Source organism: Tursiops truncatus, chromosome 18 (assembly GCF_011762595.2).
Source record: "Tursiops truncatus isolate mTurTru1 chromosome 18, mTurTru1.mat.Y, whole genome shotgun sequence".
Taxonomy (NCBI): domain Eukaryota; kingdom Metazoa; phylum Chordata; class Mammalia; order Artiodactyla; family Delphinidae; genus Tursiops; species Tursiops truncatus.
Window position 1 is genome coordinate 2,494,060 of NC_047051.1, and position 14,807 is coordinate 2,508,866.

General features: G+C 42.1%; 1 protein-coding gene and 1 long non-coding RNA gene across 14 annotated transcripts in view; one reads left to right on the plus strand and one right to left on the minus strand.

The window, feature by feature from the left end:
• Positions 1 to 783, minus strand: part of LOC109550265 (uncharacterized) — a 219,975-nt gene extending 219,192 nt beyond the window's left edge. For 5 of the 11 annotated variants that reach the window (XR_012327505.1, XR_004523020.2, XR_004523017.2 and 2 more), the window contains exon 1: positions 494 to 664. This is a non-coding gene — a long non-coding RNA (uncharacterized lncRNA). Of the gene's footprint in view, positions 1 to 493 lie in introns of all 11 variants that reach the window. The other 6 variants (XR_012327506.1, XR_012327503.1, XR_012327507.1 and 3 more) reach the window with 4 other exon arrangements.
• The window catches only part of SGCG (sarcoglycan gamma), a 44,566-nt gene continuing 30,014 nt past the window's right edge, over positions 256 to 14,807 (plus strand). The window contains exons 1-2 of one of the 3 annotated variants that reach the window (XM_073794950.1): positions 12,429 to 12,585; positions 12,867 to 12,955. The gene's annotated coding sequence lies outside the window, so the exon portion shown is untranslated. Of the gene's footprint in view, positions 391 to 12,428; positions 12,956 to 14,807 lie in introns of those variants that run through there. The other 2 variants (XM_033843486.2, XM_019936426.3) reach the window with 2 other exon arrangements.

Here is a 14,807-nt window from a genome sequence, read left to right on the forward strand (position 1 = left end):
CGTGACGCGACGCCGCTGCACCGGGAACGGCTGTAAGGCGCCCCCGCGGCGGCAAAGGAGACGGGCCGGGGCCCAGCGACCCACGGGGACGTGACGCGGGGTTAGCACGTGGACGCGCGCGCCGGGCGGGCGGGCGAGACGCTTCGGAGGCCCCGCGCGCCCCGCCGAGGTCTGCGGCCCCCGCCCGCCCGGCGCCGGGTCCCGGGCGCCCCGAGCCCGCGCGGGGATGTGGGCCCTCCCGCCCGGGAGCGCAGTCGCCGCGGCGGCCGCCGAGGACGCAAGACGGAGCCGCGGCCCGCGCTGTCCGGGGAGAAGACGGCGGCCCTTCCGCCTGGGACGACGGGACTTGCGGCGCCAGCCCGCGCCGCCGGACCGCGGAGAGCAGCGCAGGTAAGGAGCGCAGCCGCGGGCCACCGCTTCGCCGTCAGCTGCCCGGTTTGCAGCCCCTGAGCTGGCCCGCGCGTGGGCAGGCGCCCCCAGCCCGACCCCGCACCTGATCCTTCCGCCGCTGCGGCCCGCGGGTCCGGGGGGAAGCCACGCAGTGTAGTTGGGACCGTCCGCCTGCCTTTGCCCCAGAGAGTTTTGCCGGCCGAGCCGCCCTCGGACTGGACTTAACTTCGGGGGAGTGACTCATGTTCCGTGAATTGGTTTTGCTCATCGCGTCGCCCTGGGTTACTGACCGGCCCGCCCCCGGAGTTAGGCGCGAGCACACTTGGGGGCTGACCCGGGCTTCCCGGGGCGGGGCGGGGCGGGGGGTGGAGACAGAGAGCCCTGAAGTCACGTGTCTCACACCCGCTTCCCTGGGGTGGTCCCTCCAGCCTCAGCCACTACCCACCGAGTACCCATGGTTGGTAGGTACATATTTGCGTGTTATCACTTGGTTAAATCGGGATTAATTAGAAAGTTGATAGGAGCCGTCGCTGGATAGTTGACTGAGACAGTCACGTACGGTTTTTCTGGGAAACAGCTGCTCGTCCCGTGTTACCTGCTGTCGTAGGAGCAGATGTTACAGAGATGGCACTCTGTGTAGATGCGTGGTATTGTTGTACTAGTGCTGTTGGGTGTCCCTTAAAGCGAGTAAATCTGTGTAAAACAAGGGAATTGTACTTTTTCAAGTAAGCCTTTTTCTATGACTCTCTTGTGCTTTTCTTCCTTGAACATAAGCAGGTTATTTAAAAACTATGAAAAATAGATTTTACAGTATTTGTCAAATATTTACTTAAGCTGATCTCTTGGTTCTTGGTGATGGACTATTTTACTGGAAGGTTCAGTGTGTCTGGTATTAAAACTTCCTCTGGAGAAAATGTGCTTCCAAACATTCCAAACAAAATGATTGCAAAGTGGCCCCCAGTCCACGTGTGTAAAACATCCCGCAGTGAACTTTTGAGGTTGTAGAACAATCATGTTTTCAATTATTTTACTTTCTCTGAATCTTATGTTCTTTCCATTTTCAGTGTTTGTTAGAGCTGAATCAGACATTACACACAATATTTAGTAGATACTGCACATAAATCATTAACACAGGTAGTACACTTACACTTCAGGCTTAGAAACATAAGAAGGTGCCCTGCATAGCAATTGTAATCTATGAATAATGTTTCTTTAATCTCAGAAAAAATGTAGTGATGAATAATCCATTGAACAAATTAGATTCGTTAGAACTACATAGCAGACTATAAAAGGAATAAAACTCACATTTAACCAATAACTTGTTTGCTTTTTTAAACTATGAAAACACCTCTCTCACACATAATGAGGATAATGCTCATTTCATTTTTAAAGAGGCATTTTATTCCTGTGGCTAGATCATATTTTAAATATATTAAAAATATATATGTACTATTACATTTTAATCGGCACCATTTCATTTTCTTCGTTCTGATTTTTTTTAATAAACCTGTAGGTTACTTAGAGTTTTATTTATTTTTGGCTGCATTGGGTCTTTGTTGCGGTGGCTTCTCTTGTTGCAGAACATCGGCTTTAGGTGCGTGGGCTTCAGTAGTTGCAGCATGCAGACTCTGTAGTTGTGGCTCGAGGGCTCTAGAGAGCAGACTCAGTAGTTGTGGCGCACGGGCTTAGTTGCTCCACGGCATGCGGGATCTTCCTGGACCAGGGATCGAACCCATGTCCCCTGCATTGGCAGGCAGATTCTTAACCACTGTGCCACTAGGGAAGTCCTGATTTTTTTTTTTTAATTTATCAGACCCGCGTTTAGTCTTTACTACTTAAGATTGTGCCCTGCAAGAGCTCCTGTCTTACTGTGGATAACATCTGCAAGTATCTACAGACATAGTTACAGTTAAGCAAAAAAAGGTAATTGTATTTCTTTCTCCGGAATTGTATTGTTAGAAAGTGATGTATGTGGGAATGATCATTGTAGTGTAACAACCCAAACATTTTATTTTCTAGACTTAGGAAATGGTGCTTTGTGATTTTTAAAAAACTGCCCATTTCATTGTCTTCTTCGTTAAATTTATACGAAGTAAACACAACTGGTTATGTGCTCTCAGTGATACAAATACAGTGTTCTCTGTATAGACAGCCCTCCTTCGAAGTATATTTGCATATAAATTTCTGAACATGACACCTGCCAAATTAGGAAACAAAATAACTACATATAACACCGTGTCTGTTTAGCATATCATTTTGTTAGATGTGAGGGAGATATTTGTACTGGAATAGGAGGCCGCAGGAAAAGGAGATGGTAAAGAGATGCTTCCTAAGTATTTTAAGGTCATGGACCCCTTTGAAAGTCTGGTGATAGTTATGGATGTGCTAGGAAATGCCTGGACCTACTTTGGGTTCAATTTCAGGAGGTTAACAGCTCTCAAAGCCCAGTCTTGGACTCCGACCAAGATCACTTAAATTAGATTTTTAGCATGTCAGTAGGCTTCGTTGCTGCACATACAAAACCCTAAGTCATTCCATTATACCAAAACATAACTGCATTAATAATTACCTTAATAATAAAACAATGAAAACCTAATTGGAAAAGTAACATGAACCAGATATTAATTTATAAAAATGTGCTTATTATCTTTGTCTAATGTTGGTTGCTAAACGCTTTTTGTCAAAAATAAGGTCTCTGAATGAGAAAAGGAAGAATTTTTAAATTTGAAAAACTCAACTGAAATCATATTGCATTGAAGACAAAGACCTAAGGAGCAAACAGATATGAAAAAGCTAGGGCTGTTTACAAGTCATATTCTTACAAAGAATGCCTATATGAATCGTGGAGCTATTTAGGTGCAGTTCTGTGGGTTGTGTTGGAACTCAGGGTCCTGACCAATGGCCCCTCTTGGTAGACACGGTTTCCTCCTCTGTATCCTTCTCCTTTAAGATTCATGACTCCGTCCGTTTGTTTGAAATCTCTTAATTCAGGATGAATTGAGGGAAATATCCAATAAGTTATTCTCCAGAGAATCTCCTTCTCAGATGTACCCCTAATAGCTTGCTCCTTTACCTCTGTCCTCTGGCATTTGCCTTAACAAAACCCAGGCACTTGAGGAATTCCATTTCATCCCATCTTCACAGGCACCCTGTGATTAGGGCCCCCCTTTACACAGGCGGAAACTGGGCCACAGAGGCTGTCATTGGCCCAGGTGGCTGCTGGGCGGAGCCAGGTAATAACAGAGACCTGCCTCCAAACCCGTGGTTCCCACTGCAGCACAGTGCCCAGGACAACCTTCCCACGAGCCCTGCATTTTACTTTTCTTATGGATGCAAAACAGCTCAAACAGCCAGTCCATGTGACTAGGGCTAGTGATTCCTTGAATCAAGGGAAAAGAAGACCAACGTTTAAGGTTAAAGTGACGTCGTGTAAAAATTAAGCACCGCTAACCTTCACGCCCTTAAAACCTCACAGAATCTGTCTTTGGAAACTCTGTAGACACCTCCTTTAGGTCTTCCTCCTCTCATTAAGTGTATTTCTTTGACTTTTTAGTAAGTCAGGTAAATATAGGAGATTGATAGAATAATATCTTATTAACACAGTATTCTATTAGCAAGTATCGAGGTGAGTTGAGTATAGTAGAAGGGTGGTTTAGCCCACTGTACTTCCTTTTTATGAAAGATTTTAATTTTATTAACATTTATCCTAATCTGCCTGGGACAGTTCTGTCATCCTTTACACAGGATCATGTTTCACTACCCCATCTTTGCCTGTCTTCCTTTTTTCCTTTCCTGTCCTTTCTTGATGGGTCCTAGACCAGATTTTCTGTACATTTCATGGGAGGATTTAGAGCACATATTTGTTGTAAATTTGGTCAAACTCACACCCACACACGGTGCAGGCTCGTGGTTGGTACAGGCTCCGACTTTGCTCTCTTTCCATCCACAGCCTTGAGGAGGGAGGGGCCTCTCCTTGTATTTCCTTCCATGGCAGGAGCTCTGGCCTTGCTCTTCCCAGAGGCCAGTTATCCCTGTTGGGCACAAAGATTCAGGCTTGGCCTCTGGGCCCGAGAGTGGGTCTCCTCACCTGCTGCCTCCGCGCCTGTGAAGCTTAACCTCCCACTGTCTCTGACTGTGACTTCCGTCTGTATTTCTAGCCCTTGAGAATTTTCCACTCTTTCCTATAAGTTTGACTGTATATACTTTTTAATTAATTAATTAAATCATTTTTTAAAAATTGAAGTATAGTTAATTTACAATGTTGTGTTAGTTTCAGGTATACAGCAAAATGATTCATTTATACATTTTATATATATATATATATATTCTTTTTCAGAGTCTTTTTCATTATCGTTTATTATAAGACATTGAGTAGAGTTACCTGTGCTGTACCGTAGGTCCTTGTTGGTTACCTATTTTATGTATAGTAGTGTGTATCTGTTAATCCCAAACTCCTAATTTATCCCTCCCCCCAACCTTTCCCCTTTGGTAACCATAAGTTTGTTTTCTGTATCTGTGGGTCTATTTTTGTTTTGTAAATAAGTTTATTTGAATCATTTTTAGATTCCACATATAAGTGAGATCATACGACATTTGTCGTTCTCTTTCTGACTTGCTTCACTTAGTATGATTGTCTCTTGGTCCATCCCTTTTGCTGCAAATGGCATTCTTTCATTCTTTTTTATGACTGAGTACAGTTGATTTTAGTTTTTTGAAGGTGGAGGGGATGGAAGAATGTCATATAACTATCAGATTCACTTCTTGAATTGACAGTGCTAATTAGACACAGTAAATTTATTTTTAAAATAGTAAAACCAAAGTAAAACGTGACCCACAATACAGTTTATTTCCAGTGGGTTGTATCAGGAGGTAGAAAACTTTTTCTGTAAGGAGGCATGTAATACATACTTCAGGCTTTGTGGGCATAAGGTCCCTGTCACAACTAACTACTCAGCTCTGCAGCGTTGGCCGCCACGGGGATCCCTAAGAGAATAAGCATGGCTGTGACCTGGTCTCACTCTACCTACAAGGACAGGTGGCACGCCTTATTTGACACACAGGCCATTGTCTACCAAACCCTGACCCATACTAATGAAAGCAGTCAATTATTAAGAAATATGTGGAATATTTTTCAACATAGACTGGAATATATGTAAACATTCTTTTTTTGAGAAATCACCTCATACAAAATTACTGCTTAGTCATCCTCGAAAGATTTGGCAAAGAAGGAATTAGTCCCTTTTATCCTGACTTTGCTTTCTCTTCTCACCTCTTGCTTCAGGGAATGAGATAATACACAACCCCTGCGCCCCCCTGCAAAAAACAAACAAAAAAAAACGTTGCTTTCCTCGCTGGAGCTAAGAATTCAAACTGAGTAAATTAATGTTTGTAAACTATGTCCAGGTTGTAAAAATTAGTACAAATAAGCGTTTCTCTTTTTTTGAAAAATAATATTGTAGTAGCTGCATCACTGAGAATATACTCTACGTGTTGCATTACAGTAAGAATCATCCCTGAGTTCCGTCACTCTGCAAAACCGTTGCAACAATGCACAGCGTAGAAAACTATATGAGTGACCCATACTTTAAAGGGGAGGTTGCATTGCACCTATCAGTAAACCATGATCATGTGCATGGTTTTGATTTTATATTTTTATTACTTCATACAATAATCAAATGAGGTGAGCCAGATGAGTAATTGTTCTTTAAGAAAATAAACAAGAAATAAGAATTGGAAATAGGAAAAAGAAAAAAAAACTTAATATTTTATAAAGTTTGCCTTTTTGGCATTTGTAAGATTTTATAATTTCATTAGACTAAATATTCTTAGTTTATACTGGAAAGGAGTCCAGATTTTTCTATGTTGCTTAATTTAAAAAATATTAGCTACATATTGAAAAGTGGTGTTATCCTTTATTTGCTACACCTTAAACAGTTGGGAGATATTTTCCAACTTACAGATTTCAGTTATTTGTAGATTTTTTTTCAAATAAAATAGATGCCCAGGGTGATGAAAGGGAAGGTATCTGTATATACTTTGGTTAAGAATATTTTCCTGCAAATAAACTACTTTTTTTTTTTTTTTTTTTGTGGTACGCGGGCCTCTCACTGTTGTGGCCTCTCCCATTGCGGAGCACAGGCTCCGGACGCGCAGGCTCAGCGGCCATGGTTCACGGGGCCAGCTGCTCCGCGGCATGTGGGATCTTCCCAGACCGGGGCACGAACCCATGTCCCCTGCATCGGCAGGCGGACTCTCAACCACTGCGCCACCAGGGAAGCCCTAAGCTACTTTTATTAGATTTAGAAAGTAGATGCAAGGCCTGCAGGTGTGCTTCACTAGGAGTAGGACAGGAGAAGACAGCAGAACCCAGAGAATCCCACAGGTATAGCCTATTTCTTCCAAAGGCAGATGACTTCAGTGTGGTGGTTCTCACGTGCCTCTGTTATTTCTGTGTGTAAGTTAGAGTAGCAAGAGTGTCCCGTAAAACCTGAGCAGTGTGCTGGCGGGGATGTGATGCAAGAGGAACTCCCATTCACTGCTGGTGGGAGTGCAGAATGGTGCGGCCACTTTGGACGACACTCTGGCAGTTTCTACAAAATTAAACACGCTCTTAGCATATGATCCAGCAATCGTGTTCCTTGATATTTACCCAAAGGAGTTGAAAACCTATGTCTACACAAAAATCTGCACCCAGGAGTTTATAGCAGCCTTATTCATAATTGTCAGAATTTGTTGACAACCAAGATGTCTTTCCATAAACGAATGGATAAACAAACTGGTACATCCAGACGATGGAATGTTATTCAGTGATAAAAACAAGTGAGGTATCAAGCCACAAACAGACATGGAAGAACTTAAATGCATATTACTAAGTGAAAGAAGAAATCTGAAAGAGCTACATGCTGTATGATTAAAATAATATGACTTTCTGGAAGAGTCAAAACTATGGAGACAAAAGCGAGAGAGAGGCATGGACATATATACACTACCAAACGTAAAATAGATAGCTAGTGGGAAGCAGCCGCATAGCACAGGGAGATCAGCTCGGTGCTCTGTGACCACCTAGAGGGGTGGGATAGGGAGGGTGGGAGGGAGACACAAAGGGAGGAGATATGGGGATGTATGTATATGTATAGGTGATTCACTTTGTTATAAAGCAGAAACGAACACACCATTGTAAAGCAATTATACTCCAATAAAGATGTAAAAAAAAAAAAAAAAACTATGGAGACAATGAAAAAAGAGCAGAGGTTGCCAGATGCAGGGAAGCGGTGTGAAAGAGATGAACAGACAGCACAGAGGATAATGGGGCAGGTAAAAAATATTCTCTATGAATCAATGCAGGAGGAAAGCTGGACAATTCACAAATATGTAGAAGTTAAACAAAACGCTCCTGAACAACCGATGGGTCAAAGAAGAAATCAAAAGGGAAATGAAAAAATACCTTGAGGCAAGTGAAAATGACAACACAACATAAAACCTTTGGGGTGCTGCAAAAGCCAGCGGAAAGAGGAAAGTGGGGAGCAAAAGTGCCTACATTAAGAAAAAAGAAAGGTCTCAAATAAATAACTTCATTTTATAGCCCAAAGAACTAGAAAAGGAGATCGAAGTCAGCAGAAGGAAGGAAATAAGAAATGTCAGAGCAGAAATAAATGAAATAGAAACTAAAAAGACCATAGAAAAGATCAATGAAATTTGGAGCTGGTTTTTTGAAAAGTAATTAAAATGTACAAACCGTTAGTTAGAGTAAGAGAAAAAGAGAGGACTCACATAAACAAAATCAGAAGTTAAAAAGAAGTCATTACAGGGCTTCCCTGGTGGCGCAGTGGTTGAGAGTCCGCCTGCCGATGCAGGGGACATGGGTTCGTGCCCCAGTCCGGGAAGATCCCACATGCCGCGGAGTGGCTGGGCCCGTGATCCATGGCCGCTGAGCCTGTGCGTCCGGAACCTGTGCTCCGCAACGGGAGAGGCCACAAAAATGAGAGGCCCGTGTACCGCAAAAAAAAAAAAAAAAAAAGTCATTACAAACAATAGAACAGAAATACAAAAGATCATAAGAGACTACTATGAACAATTACATTCCAACAAATTGGATAACCTGCAAGAAATGGATATATTCCCAGGAAAAATACAGCCTACCAGGACCAAATCAGTAAGAAACAGAAAATCTGAAGAGCCCAATAACAAGTAGGGAGATTGAATCAAAATTAAAAAATCTCCCAACAAAGAAAAGCCAGAGACCAGCTCTGGCTTCACAGGTAAATTCTACCAAACGTTTAAAGAATTAATGCAATTTCTTCTCAGACTCTTCCAGAGGAGTAAAAAATGCGAACACTGTTTTTTTTGCATTTTTATATTTTGAATCCATCTGGTCAAATTGGAGGAGATACAGGAGATGATCATTTCAGAATGGAATGTGAATGTGATCCGTTTGATCATGTCAAAGTAGGCAGGGGAAATGCTGATGTCCTCGGTTGGAGAGCAGAAGGGTGGAGGGAGAGATGCTCTGTCATTAGGGACCAAGAAACAAATGCTTACACAGACTGGAATTTCAGACGTGACCACGGGTAAAACAACAATAGAGAAAAGGAGAGGAAGGCTACTGGGTGATAACATATATGAACTCAAACCACCGGGTGAGTCTGGAGTTAGTAAATCAAGCTATAGCAATATAAAGTTATTTGAAGGTCAGAGGTAAGTATGGGGAGGAAGATGTAAGTAGTGACCTCAGAGCAGTGGACGTGGGGATGGCAGGGAGAAGCGGGAGACGTCGGGGTTTATCCCAAGCCCTTCTGATGGATTTCCTCTCCAGCGTGAGCCGGTTCTGCCTTGGTAATTACTCAGTGGGTTTCCTGTCATTCTGATGGGCACACGCCACACTTCCATTCTCTGCCCAAAAACTCTATACTTACTGGAGCTGCAAGATCTGTTCCCTATAATTATACAAAGTTATATGTTCATGGAATAATACTTTTTAATGATTATGACTCACTTCAGACATTACCATCAGATAACTTTTGAAATTTCAGATCATGCTCCGTTTTCTCTTCTGAAATCTAAAAGTTTTCTATTCCTCTTAGTCTTTCCTTTTCTTACCTCTTATTTCTCCAGCATCCCGATGGTTTTATCCCCTCTGTCTTCCCTGAAAACACTGAATTAGCCCTTTATACTAAATATCGACTTCTAAATTCCCCCAGAGTACCATGAAAAACATAAAATACCTACATTCAGTAGTCTAGTAATCAGTTTCATTTTTTATTGACATGGCAACTCTGAAGGGAATACGAATTATCTTTGTTAAAATGCGTACACTTGGATCATCCCTATTTAAAAATAATCAGAGAAGCTGGGTGAGAATCGTCCAGGTAATTACATTCATTACATTCCAGATGAAAACTGCGTTTTCAGTTGTGTATGGAATCATTTGATCGCTTCATTTTGCTTACTTGAAAAGTCTGTGGCCACCTTTTGAAGACGTATCGCTTCAATTGAAAGTGCAAATAATTCATATGGTATTTTTTCAAGGTTTAAAGTTTATCACTTACAAAGGAATTTAATTTGATTTCACATTTCATTTGCCCCGAAAGCCATCCCTTATTGCTGTTATACTGACCTCTTCTGGATAATTCTTGTAATGTCATTCTGATTGTATATGTTAGCTCTATTTTTTTTTTTTTTTAATGTTACTGTGCACTATAGAATTGATATCATAAAAAACAGAGTCTGGTGTAACTACAAAGTTCACCTAATTGAGGGTTGACTCTAGGTGGGTGCTGAGAGGGGAGTTCATGGTCCAGTAGAGAGAACAGGTCTATAAACCAATGATGGCAATGTAAATACAGACAATTATAATACATTTAAAAATCCATATACAGGGGCTTCCCTGGTGGCGCAGTGGTTGAGAGTCCGCCTGCCGATGCAGGGGACACGGGTTCGTGCCCCAGTCCGGGAAGATCTCACATGCCGCGGAGCGGCTGGGCCTGTGAGCCATGGCCTCTGAGCCTGCGCGTCCGGAGCCTGTGCTCCGCAACGGGAGAGGCCACAGCAGTGAGAGGCCCGCGTACCGCAAAAAAAAAAAAAAAAAAAAAAAAAAATCCATATACAAGGCTGCCTCTGAAAAGGTAAAAGATGAGAAAAAGATGAGAGGTGACTCTAATCCGAGGTACAGCCAGGCAGCCGACAGCACTGTGACTCCCGTGGTTTCTTATGGAGCCCAAAGGAAGGGGACAGGTGAGATGGGCAGGGCTCCACTGCAAAGGTGCGTGTGGCTGTCCAGAACCTGGTACCATATCCTGACGGCTTGCTGAAGGGCTTGAAGCAGGGGGTGACAAGGACAGAATTACCTGTCCTCAGCGTTTCTCTGGCAGCCCCAGGTATAAGGTGAGCACAGCAGGGCCTAGAAGCAGGGAAGCAGGTCGGCTACACACAGACCAGGTCCCGCAGTCAGGGGGGCACTGATGGGTGGAGAGGGAGGCAAGGCAGCAGGAACGGGGGAGCTTAGGGACTGGCAGGCTGGTTAGCGAGGGAGATTCCCAGATCTGTCGCCCCTGGTTTTTGTGGAGGATGGACGAAAGAGCGGGTCTGGGCAGATGATAGAAGTGTGGCCTGGTCTGGGCAGATTCTGCCGTACAGGCGCTCACGGCTGCAGTTAGCGTATAAAGCCACAGGCGCTGTTTAAAATGGGCCCACTGTGTATTCATCAACTTCAGCTGGGCCCGGAACGTGGCCTAATAGGTCTCACTAGGAACTTTCCTGCCAACTCTTCAAGGCAACTGCACCAGACTTCTCGGTTCTTTCCAAACCTTGAATTATCTTATCTGAAAGTCACTTCTCTCCACGCCCTTAGCAGCTCTAACCTTGAACAAACTACTTTACATCTAGTGGAGGGTTAGACCAGTTTTCTTTAAGGACCCTTATAGCTTTAAGATGTTATGATTCTGTTGAAAACAGATGAGACGTGTATGTGAGTTACAAACCCGAACTACAGTGGAAACTTTGAAGATCTCGTTTCAATAATCTCAACTATGCTAAAAAATCAAAAGATTTCTCTTTTCTCGAAGTCATCCTCCAGCAGGACCAAAAGTAGAAGTCAATAGTGTTAAATGAATCTGTGAACGTGAATGGAGATCCAACATACAACTTGACCAATGGCCTTACAGAGCAGCCCCCAATGCTGAAACGTTCATTGCTATAAACCAGTTAACTGATGGTGGAAAGGTCCCTCAGTAAGTAACCTGTCAGTGTGACATTTCAACCAGAATACTGAGTTAGGAGTTTCAAATTTTGACTTTTCAGACACACAGTAATACAGAAGTACCTCTCATAACATCACTGTTAAATATAGTAGATATTTTTGTTGAGAATCGGTAGTTGTGCCACGGTTTTACGTCTAAACGAATTGCCATGATGAGAAGAATAGTAGCGTGTGAAGAATTCATGGAAGATTTTCAAATGTCTTATAAATAAATGTACGATTAGTTGAAGCTGTATCAGCTTTTCCTGTAAGACCTGCAGCTGTTGGTATTAAGCAGCATCAGATTTCAAAAGAAGTTCCAGCATAAATGAATAGAATAAGAGGAAAGGTCTCCTGAGAAGAAAATAAAACTTAACTGTGTGGATTACCATTACATTGCTTCTCATGATCCAGGTTTAGTGCTAAAATGGGAATTTAAATGTATAATTTAGTCAGTTTTAATTCAGACTCTAAAAGTAATGCAAAATAAAAGATTAAGGGTATTTGAGATTTTGATATTTGTTCTGTGTTCTTTACACCTTATAAAAATTGAATGATCTACTTATCGTCCTTTTTAAATAAAGGTAAGACAACATAACATCACCTTGTTACATTCACATAATTTGTTAAACAAAATATAAATTTAGTTTACTTAGAAAATAACTGTGATAATTTTAGCATGTGGAGTTTACCTTCTGTTTATTATGATGATCATTATTTAAGGTTTTCTCAAATGTTAAAGTTTTTTCACTTAAAAAGAAACCTAAGGAAAGTGGTTTTTAAAGAGTGACTATTACATGAGAATATGAAGTTTACTTGGAGGAGAACAGTATACATTTAATACCAATAAAGTTACGAGTTCTCAATGTTGCCTGTGAATTTGAAGTGATTTTTTATGAGATTTTTGTCAACATTAGATTCTACTGGAAACGTGTCCCAGAAGTTTTTGCTGTTCATTTAAGGTAAAGTTCATTTTAGAAAGTTACAATTACGTAAGACTGTCCTGATTCGGGGTTTAACTGGTGGTTTCGTAGGAATTTTTTCCCTCTTGGCACACTTAGTGCTGTGTTCTGGAATTGGTGCCCAAACAATTTTAAGTGTGGTATATGAGCTGTTTGTGTCACTAAGTAAAATTAGATGCGCCTGTTGCTAACAACCGGGGATGAAACTTGAGACAAGGCCAGGCCAGGGAGCCTTTTCTTCCAGGCTGGTTGGTGAACTTGAACTGTCCCCTCTCACTCAGCGAGTCGTGGGACAGCCTGAAACACTCTTGTCTCAGAAGGATCTGGAGCGGTGCAGTTAATTCACAGTGTGCTTTTTACAACGTCTAAGGTAAGTAATCGGTTTTTACTTGGATCTTATATAATTATAATGTTCAATTTAAAAACCAAATAGGTATGAGGCTTCTTGATTATTTTTTACCTTCATAGGTATCATAATAGAAAATGAATTTTAAATGTTGAATAAATTTAGCTCAAAATGATTATGTATTAAGTATCAACAAACTGTACTTAACGTCTCATTTCAAGTTTCTTTCAAGTTATTACGACTACTAATATGCCACCTGTTTTTATCAGGATTATGCCCTTTCTAATAGTTTTAATTTGTATCAATAGAATACCATGATAGCATTTCCGTATTATCGGGCATTCAATCGTTATACTGTAATTAATCTAGACAAAGGATAATCTTTAAGATCACCTGCTGCTAATTCTACTCTTAAACTTCTGTGGCAGAATTACGTTTGATCTACATGTTGTCCATAGTTTTGTTACGGACATTTAAAAGCAGGGTAAAGTTCATGAGAACAGAAGTCCAGGTAGTTTGATACATTGAGAATAAGCAAAGCAAGAGTAAAGTACCAAGTGTGGCTGCCCAGCCCTCCCTGGATGAAGAGGGAAGAATGTATCTCTCCCTAAATCTGGAATAAATAACGTGTTGCTCAAAATATGTATGAAAAAGTAAAAAGAAGTCGAATCAAGGTAAACTTCAGCTTGTTTAAAGTGTCTGTTGATTCTGGTGGATCCTAAGTTAATTAGGGGCCTTAGAAGACAAGTTTGTAAAGAAAGTCGTCAAGAAAGATAATAGGGAAAAAATAGCTCAGCTGGCTGGAAGATGTGTCAGCAGGATGGAGTAACTCACTAGGTAGGAAAGGAACTACAAAACATACTGTGTTTATTTTTTGCTTATTTTCTTGGAAACATTTTGGATCCATAGAGCCACTTAACCGCCTCATGGTTCAAGTCGGTGTTAGTCTTAGAGGTTCTCGAATTTATCTGAGGTTTCTTTCAAAGCCAAAGGAAAAGTAGTATTTCAATATATTTCAATATCAAATTCCAAAGACTAACAAATCCAAGTTTCCCAAACATGCTGGCTAAGCTTGCAGCTAAAATGCTGCAAATAAAATTGTTCTATAATGTCCTTTAAAAAAAATACACACTCTAGTCACTAAACTAGATTGCTATTATATTGAAGATGAAACTCAAAGAATAATTGTAAATTATGAATGGGTGCCCATTTGGTTGAATTTTGCACATTTTGTTGGACCCGGGTAGGGTCTTCTCCGTGGCTTCTCTCAAGCCAGCCCAGCCCTGCTCACCCACCATGAACGTGGTTTCCCGGTGGGGAACCCTCAGGACCTGCCTCCCGCTTCTTTCTGTCCTTCCCGCCTCCTTCTCCTCCCAGCCTCAAAAGCATCCGGTGTTGCTCTTCTCTGGACCCACTTCGGGACCAGATCTTTCTCTGGTGTTCTCATGAGCTTTGTAGAATTCCTCACCCACTGTCCTTGCCATTCCAGACTCCAAGCTCATCTCCTATTTCACATGTTATTGTGCCTTGGGGAATTTTATGGAAATATAGATGCAGGAGTGTTTCATCTGTGGATCTGTAAGGGTCGGTCTTGAGACTTCTCCCCAAGCCCCTCACAGTGCCCGAGTCCACTTGACTTTGGTCCGGCTGGTGTGCTGTGCACTGGTGAAGGAGATGGGCTTCCCAAGGGCTGCATGTGCCCAAGGCGTCTGTGCTTTGTCCTGAAGCCGCTGGGATAGAATTAGTCTTGGGGAAGGTCACTCTGGTTGCCGTGGAGACTGGGTAAGGGGCGTGGAGGGAGGAGAGAAGCGCTGTAAAACATTGACAGATGGCCTCAGCTGAGGTCTGGAAAACAGACCCCGAGGGAGAACCAGCA